The 9,021-nt window shown below is 36.8% G+C and overlaps 1 pseudogene; it reads right to left on the reverse strand.

Annotated features, from left to right (window-relative positions):
* Positions 1 to 1,249: 1,249 nt before the first annotated feature.
* LOC130242017 (39S ribosomal protein L54, mitochondrial-like) lies at positions 1,250 to 7,111 on the reverse strand (annotated as a pseudogene).
* Between the last annotated feature and the right edge of the window lie 1,910 nt (positions 7,112 to 9,021).

Genomic DNA, 9,021 nt, shown 5'->3' on the forward strand with positions numbered 1-9,021 from the left:
AATCAAAAAATTAAAATAAACAAGTAAATAGCAGGGTTAGAATGTTAAAATCAGATGAGGGCTTTTCTTTTTTTGGATTGCTTTAGAAACGTGTTGGTTGGGTTTAGGGAAGTGGGTAAGTGGGTCAGTCGATCGTTCGCTCAGTCAGTCAAAAAGTCAGTCGACAGCGGCCTCGGGTGGGTTAATGCTGGAACAGCAGGCGCAAATGGCACTCGCGAGGGAAATCTGAGATCTCAAAAAGCGCACATAGCGCCCTCTGATGGATTCACGAAAACAAAACCTGCAGAAAAACATGCCGCCGGGACGTATTTCACGGTCTCCAGAAACGTCTGTAGAGGAACGTTTTCAGAATGAGCCTGGGTTAACTATAACAGTATGTGGATTTTCTCAAGCCAACATAATTAAGTTGTTCAAGTGTAAAACAAGTGTCAGCAGGTGAACACAGAAACTCCACTGAAAATACTGTGGTAAAATAAATTTGCATATTTTAAAGACATGGTGCTGAACAATATAGTTTAATGCAGTGCTTTTTGTCCAGTCTGAGACCCACTCTAAATCATATATCAATCAACCAATGAAGTCAGTCATGGATTATTAAAGAAAACAGACATGACTTAAACATGCTGATTTTATAACAGCATGACCACAAGCACTTGGGCTGGCTGACTGAAAATGAAAAGTCCTTCTGCATGTGACATCCAAAGTAAAATCTCAAAACAAAATTTCACATGGAAAGTATATTGAAATTGGCACTGGTGTAACTTTGGTAAATCAAAACTAATCATTTGAAAACACTGACAAGGCATTTCTGAGTGTTTTTACAGTCCTGTAAAATACAGGCCTACAGAAACAAACAAGAAAGGGGGTTATTATTTTGGTGAAAGGTTGACATCTGCATGGAATTACTTACATACCTTATTGAAAGTGTGTAAGGAGCTACTGGGATCTGCCATTGCTGTATGCGTCTGTAATGGGCCGTCCTGCCGTGACCCTCAGGAGGGGCATCAGGTGTGTGTGTGTGGGAAGTGAAGGCTATCGAAACGACACGCTTCCACTGCTGGAGAAATTGGATCACTCATCCCTGTCTTATCTTTTCAGCTTTCCTCCTCCGCTCTCTCTTTACTCCTCGTCCGGCTGATGAATAAGAGGCGCTCAGAAAACCCTCCAAACACACCGTCTCGGAAGAGATGCCGGTGTCAGATGCTCGCCGCTCCTGCTGTTTTCATAGTAATGACAAATGAAGGAGGCATCAGCTGATCCCTCCAGTGACTTCTGCGCTGAAAAGAATTAAATAGAATAGGAAAATTCAATATAGTGGTCAAACTCTCTGCCATCTGGAGAGGTCAGTGCTCCAAACTCAAATAAAATGCACAACCCCAAATCAGAAAATGCCGGGACAGTATGGAAAATGCAAATAAAAAAGAAGGAAGTGATTTCTAAACTTATTTTGACTTGTATTTAATTTCAGACATTAAAATAAATGTTATTTAATGTGTTCCTCCTGATTTTTTTACGTAAATTTTTTAAATAAACACGTATTACAGTTTTGGTTCCTTCAACACATTTGGAAAAAAGTTGGAGCAGTAAAGCATTTACCACTTTGTAATGTTGCTGTTCCTTTTCACAACACGAAATACGTTTAGGGACTGAAGACACCGAGTGATGAAGTGTTTCAGGTGTAATTCTTCCTGCAAATAAGTCTTAAAAAGAAAGAAAGAGCTTTATTGCCAGGTATGTTCACACATACGAGGAATTTGTTTTGGTGACAGAGCTTCTACAGTGCAACAGGATTACAGAGACAGGACAAAAAACAGATAATAAATATATATATAAAAAAAAAATAGAAGTAAGTAGTGAGTGCAAATATACAGATTGACAAGTGTATGTACGTGTTTATTACTATATACAATGTTATATGTGCAGCTGTTATGTGCAAATTGGCATGTAAAGTGTGTTGTTAAATAAGTGTATATGTGTATAAAAGTGTATAGCTAGTAGTGATGCTGGTTCCACAATAATTATCATCAAGTGTTCATGAGATGGATTGCCTGAGGGAAGAAACTGTTTCTGTGTCGGGCTGTTCTGGTGCGCAGTGCCCTGTAGCGTCCACCAGAAGGTAACAGTTCAAAGAGGCAGTGTGCTGGGTGTGAGGGGTCCAGAGTGATTTTGGCAGCCCTCCTGCTCGCTCTGGATAAGCACAGTTCTTGGGGAGTAGGAAGGGTTGTACCAGTGATTCGCTCAGCAGTCCGAACTATTCGACGTAGTCTTTGGAGGTCGTATTTAGTAGCTGAGCTAAACCAGACAGTTATTGATGTGCAGATGACTGATTCAATGATGGAGGTGTAGAACTGTTTCAGCAGCTCCTTTGGGAGGTTAAAAAGTGGGCAACAGTACGGGGTCTTCATTGTCACATTTTGCACTTCAAAATGCGTCACACATTCTATATTGGAGACAGGTCGGGACTGCAGGCAGGCCAGTCAACGTCAAAAATCTCGATGTACCTTTTAGGTTTAATGGTAATATCACAGAAGCGCAAGTTACCACTGACAGAGCCCCCTACCATGACAGACCCTCGCTTTTGGACATGTTGCTGGGAATAGTCTGGATGATCCTTTTCCTTTTTGGTCCAGAGCACATGGCGTTCATTTCCCCTAAAAAATACCTTATATACTGAATCATCTGAGCACCATCACACGTATTCACTGTGTGATGGAGAAGTCGACGTCGCTCCTGGACACTGTTAACATAGGGCTTCCTTTTGGCACAGTACAGTTTTCACTGACTTTTGTGGATGTAATTCTATATTGTGGTACTTGACAAGGGTTTGCTGCAGTAGTCCTGAGCCCTTGTGGTGATATGGCTTGTAGATGAATGATGATTCTTGATGCAGCGCCACCTAAGGGATTACAGTTGTTCAGCTTAGTCTTGTGCCCTTGAAACAGCCCCTGAAACTTCTGCAGATTCCTTGAATATTTTAATGATGTTATGCACTGTTGAAGGTGAAATATCCAAATGTCTTCCTATTTAATTAATGCTCATATAGACTCATGTATATAATATAAAAAAAAGGTCTGCACTAAGAATTAAATAGAATATAGTGCTCAAAAACTCTCCCATCTCAAGCGATTTGAGTAAATGCTCTAAAGTCATATATAACGCAATAAAATGTCTGTGTTAAATAGAATTCAATAGAATTTAGTACTCAAACACTCTCCCATCTGGAGCGGTTTGAATAAATACTCCAAACTCATATATAATGTAATAAAATGTGCTAAATAGAATTTAAAAATGAGGTGCTCAAACTCTCTCACGTCTGCAGCAGTTTGTATAAATGCAGCAAAATCATATATAATGCAATGTAATGTCTGCACTAAATAGAATTAAATAGAAAATTGAATAACATGTCTGCTCTAAATAGAATTAAATAGAATATAGTGCTCAAACTCTCCCATCTAGAGCGGTTTGAAAAAATGCCCCGAACTCATATATAATGTAATATAATGTCTGTGCTAAATAGAATTAAATAGAATATAGTGCTCAAACTCTCTCCCATCTAAAGCGGTTTGAAAAAAATGCTCCAAACTCATATATAATGTAATATAATGTCTGTGTTAAATAGAATTTAATAGAATAAAGTGCACAAACTGACTTCCATCTGGAGCGGTTTGATAAAATGCCCCAAACTCATATATAATGTAATAAAATTTCTGTGTTAAATAGAATTTAATAGAATATAGTGCTCAAACACTCTGTCATCTGGAGCGGTTTCAATAAATGCTCCAAACTTGTGTATATATAATGTAATCTAATTACATTAAATACTGTTGAAGTCAGAATTATTAGTCCCCGTTTATTTTTTCCCCAATTTCTGTTTAATGAAGAGATTTTTTTCAACACATTTCTAATCATAATAGTTTTAATAACTCATCTCTAATAACTGATTTATTTTCTCTTTGTCATGATGACAGTAAATAATATTTGACTAGATATATTTTCAAGACACTTCTATACAGCTTAAAGTGACATTTAAAGGCTTAACTAGGTTAATCAGGATAATTAGGCAGGTTAGGGTAATTAGACAAGTTATTGTTTAATGATGGTTTCTTCTGTAGACTATCGAAACAAAATAAAGCTTAAAGGGGTTAATAATTTTGACCTTAAAATGGATTAAAAAAAATTTAAATCTGCTTTTATTCTAGCTAAAATAAAACAAATAAGACTTTCTCCATAAGAAAAACATATCAGAAATACTGTGAAAATGTCCTTGCTCTGATAAACATAATTTGGGAAAAGGAAAAAAATTAAAGGGGGTCTAATAATTCTGACTTCAACTGTATATACACTGTAAAAAAAATCCGTAATTTTACGGTTTATTTCTGGTAGGTGAGGGCGCCGGGAAAAAAACGGAAAATAACGGCCGTTAAATTATCGAAATTTACTGTAAAATAACGGACGTTAAATTACAGAAATTTCCTTAAATTTAAATTTCTTTAATTCAACTTCTGTTATTTTACAGTAAATTTCCTTAATTTAACAGTCGTTATTTTACGTTTGTTTTTTTTTTGTTTTTTTTTTAATTGTAAAATTACAGATTTTTTTTTACAGTGTACACAATATGAACCGTCACAGCAATTTATTCTGTTGTGGCGACCCCAGATTAATAATGGGACTAAGCCAAAAAGAAAATGAATGAATGGCAGTAAACGCTATAGTTTTTTTAAACCATACTACAGTAAAGTACTTGAATTGATTTGTTGTGGTGGTTTCTGTGGCAACATAACAACTATAGGTTGTTTTCACATGACGTCGCAAAATTCAGATGGAGGGCAGGAGGTGATTCTTCTACATAAGAATTGCTATCAGAACATCAAAATCCTTCTGTTTTATGTTGTTTATAATTGTTTAAATCGGCCAAAATAAGAAATCCTGAACAGCTCACGTTAACTATAGAAATTGATCTGTTGTTGTGATTCTATAGTTGCAATGGTAACACATCAACTATAGTAATTGCTATGTTGTTGTGATTCTATAGTTGCAATGGTAATACATCAACTATAGTAATTGATCTGTTGTTGTGTTTCTATAGTTGCTATGGTAACACGTTAACTATAGAAATTGATCTGTTGTGGTGATTCTATAGTTGCTATGGTAACACGTCAACTATAGTAATTGATCTGTTGTGGTGATTCGATAGTTGCTATGATAACACGTCAACTATAGTAATTGATCTGTTGTGGTGATTCTCTAGTTTCCATGGTAACACAACAATACAGTGCAATACACTACAATATAAACTAATAACCCAATACTGTAGTTTTCCACAACTATATGCTTATTTTACGTGACAAGTTTAATATAGTGAAAGGAACAGTTCATTAACTTAAGTTTGATAAATGGCACCTCAAACGTGTGTTTGGGAAAGAAAACGTTAGCTAACTAGTGCCATTTCCCTTAACTTAGCTGAAAATGAGCTCTGATATCCCTTTTCATTTTTACTATTCATTCACTACGGACCTTTGAGTCACTCAGAGAGTGGTGAAAGTATAAATTTGTGTCTCTTTCTGTTCGCTGATAAAATATACAGTCAGGTACACAACATTCCTGTGTGACGCAGGCGATACTTCCGGGTTTCTTCACACCACAGCCTCGATTTCGTTGTTTAAAATGGGCAGCCGCGTGAAATAAGTGTATAGGGTATATTAAACTACAATACACCACATTTTACTGTACTAAAAACTAAAGTAAACTACTGTATTTATTGCAGTTTATCAGTTCACTGTAGTTACATTATGACCAGTGGTGTAGTCGGGGCTATACGCACGGATACTCCGTATGCCTACTTTTTTCCACGAGTTGTTTGGGTATTATGACTTCTGAGGATCAATAATTGCGTATAACCTCGGTATACTCACTTGTTTTGCAGATTAGACTTCCCTAATTTACATGTATTTGCATCCCCCTTTAACTGTATACCAAATGTTTTTTTTAACTCGCATCTTAATTTGTTACAATTGGTGCATTTTGTATAAATTGCGCCAATCTCCGCCCCCTGACGAGTGCAGCAGCTGTGAGAAAGTTTTGTGAGTTTTTCGAAGACCACGACAAGTCAACTGAGTGATGATGTCTCGCTGAAACGCTCAGGTAAAATTATAAAACAGCGTGGGCGTCACTTTAGCCCTCCTATATTTCTATTTAGCCCCCCTAAAAGTTTCGCGATTAGCTCATACTGTACACTACTATATTATCTCCTCAGTCCCCTTTAATTTTGATAGGAAATTGCCAGCAGACTTCCGCCGCTCCATTTTCAACTAGTTTTAAATTTAATCAGCAAACCACAGCTGTGCAAGTGCGAGAGCACAAGGTGTGTGTGTGTTTATCGAAAGATTGTCATAATATCTGCATATACAGAAACACTTGTATCACTTGTACCCCAATGGGTCATGGAGGAGCATTCGGGTTTCCCATCTACTGTTTCCTGTTCACTGAGTTTTTTGACTGGACCGAGGTTTAACTGAAACAACCTGAATATATATGTGGGGAACAAAATGAAACCTTGGTTCCAAGAAAGTTATTATTGTATCTAATATGAATAAATGGTAAGTAAATACACATCTGTACCATTCTGGATACTCCTCCTTGGGTTTAATAGTAGGGTATTCGCCTTGTTTCAAGACATTAACTCCAACAGCATATGTGCAAAGCCTTGCCGGATCCTTGCAGACCTCTGGACCTTTTAGAACCTCCTTTACCATTCCTTTCCCTTTCCCTTTGATTACTAATAAGGACAAGAATAATAATTTAATAAACATGACTCAAAGAAAATTAAATTAAAATATAATATAAATATATAAAATATAAATATAACGTAAATACAATACAATTTAATACAACAAAAAGTTAAATGTTGTGAAAATTGGTCCTCCAAGGTCAGAAGTTGCAGGCTAATGTTGACATGTATGAATACAGTATTAAATGTATACAAAAATGAACATACCTGGTTTCTTAGCATTACTACGGAATTGAACAGAAGAGGGTTACAAAAAAGATTGCTATAAGCATTCAGAACAGGCAAGTTTATCCTTTTAAAAGACTGTAATGCAGTATATGCCATTGTAGCTTTACGGATCCTCCACCATGCTGTCTGAACTGCTCATGAACGAGATACACATTTCCGGAAGACGCCAAAACACGCAGGCGCACTGCTTAGATCCAAAACGAAGACCCGCTGGCTCAATTCTCATATGTGTCTGTTTTTAATTAAGCTTTTTCAAAGCATACAACACTGAATGTATAACGAACGACTGGTTGGAAATAGCAACTAAGCAGAAATAAAGCGTTGTTAAAAAAAGGAGAGGAGTTTACTCCTGTCCTCTAGAGGGCAGTAAATCCGAGGAAATTTGATAAACAATCCTGTTTAGACGCTAGCTGGTCTGACACAGACAGAAGATAACATGTCGGAGTACAAGTCTGTACAGAAAGGCTCTTTAAAACTGAAAGGAGTTTCTTTGTCAAGTAAAAAGTGTGTATTTGTTTATGATAGCCTTTAATATATCAAACACAACTATTAGGATAGTTTGGGAATATGTTGCCATTGCCTGTCATGCCAGTCTTTAGCTGTTATGCTAGCTCTATGTTGTTGATCGACTTAACATCAAATGTTTGTGATAATTACTCTTTGTAACTTGTGGTTCAAATATCTATTTAAGATGTTAATTAGGTTTTGTTTGTTGTGAGGCTTGACTGCCAAATAAATAGTCCAAACATGTAATGTGGCTTAAATTGCCATTTATAACAGCAAATGTTGATTCGAGAGTGATGCTTTGCAACATTTGTGCATGTGGCTGTACAAGTATCCTCAAAAATCATTTAAGCCAACTATTTTTAATTAGAATATGTACGTAAAGTCTTTTAACAATGGTCTAATAATAAACCAAGGGAGTGGAATCCATGCCTTAAACGCATCTTCAACATGCTTTGAGTTGCATCTCAGCTGTTAGCTTTAATGTTTAAATCTAAATTGTGCAAATTTAATTCAGATTTGCTAATTATTAATTAGAAAAGTACAATCAGGATTGGCAATGTTTGGTTCTCCGATCATTGTGGGAACTTTATTTCCTGGTTACCAGAAGATTTTCTTTCAAAATATTTCCCTGCAATTAGGCTTGTGCCGGTATTCGGTAATGCGATAAATCACGGTAATGAATATGCTTGATATTATTATCGCGGGCACTTCAAAATACCGTGAAAAATAATTGATCCGAATTTATATTCTTAGAACGCGCCTTAGCTTATTTTCCATCAACCGCTTGAAGAAACACTGCGTATATGCTGCGCAGAACTGATGCGCACTCTGATGTAAACAATCCCCACATGTCGAAGCACTGTGTGCACACAGCGCACGCCGCCGCTGCCACCGCACTATAATCCTCACACGAAGAAGAAGCATGGCGGAAGGAGGAACGCTGCCGACAATTTATCCCCCTTCAGCTTATTTTCCATCAACCGCTTGAAGAAACACTGCGTATATGCTGCGCAGAACTGATGCGCACTGTGATGTAAACAATCCCCGCATGTAGAAGCACTGTGTGCACACAGCGCGCGCCGCTGCTGCCACTGCTCTCTAATCCTCGCACGAAGAAGCATGGCGGAAGAAGGAACGCTGCCGACAATTTATCCCCCTTCAAAAAAGAAGTCAGAGGTTTGGAAATATTTTGGGTTCCAAAAAAAATTCAGAGGGATTGCTGATCGAAGACTGTTTTCCTTTGCACATTCACTTTGATATAATTGCTCAAGTTTACTTTTATATTGTGTATTGTTTTATTTATATTTATTTGTATTTAAATGTTTGAAGTACTTTTAGTTAATTAAAAAGTTATTAAAGTTACTAAGTTGACGAAACTGAAGTTTTTTGTGTTTTTTTTACCTGTTTCTCTAGTAAAATTACAATATCGTGATAATACCGTATACCGTGATAAAAGCTCAATCAATTAATCGCAGCATGAAAATGTGATACCGGCACAT

Source organism: Danio aesculapii, chromosome 15 (assembly GCF_903798145.1).
Source record: "Danio aesculapii chromosome 15, fDanAes4.1, whole genome shotgun sequence".
Classification (NCBI taxonomy): Eukaryota; Metazoa; Chordata; class Actinopteri; order Cypriniformes; family Danionidae; genus Danio; species Danio aesculapii.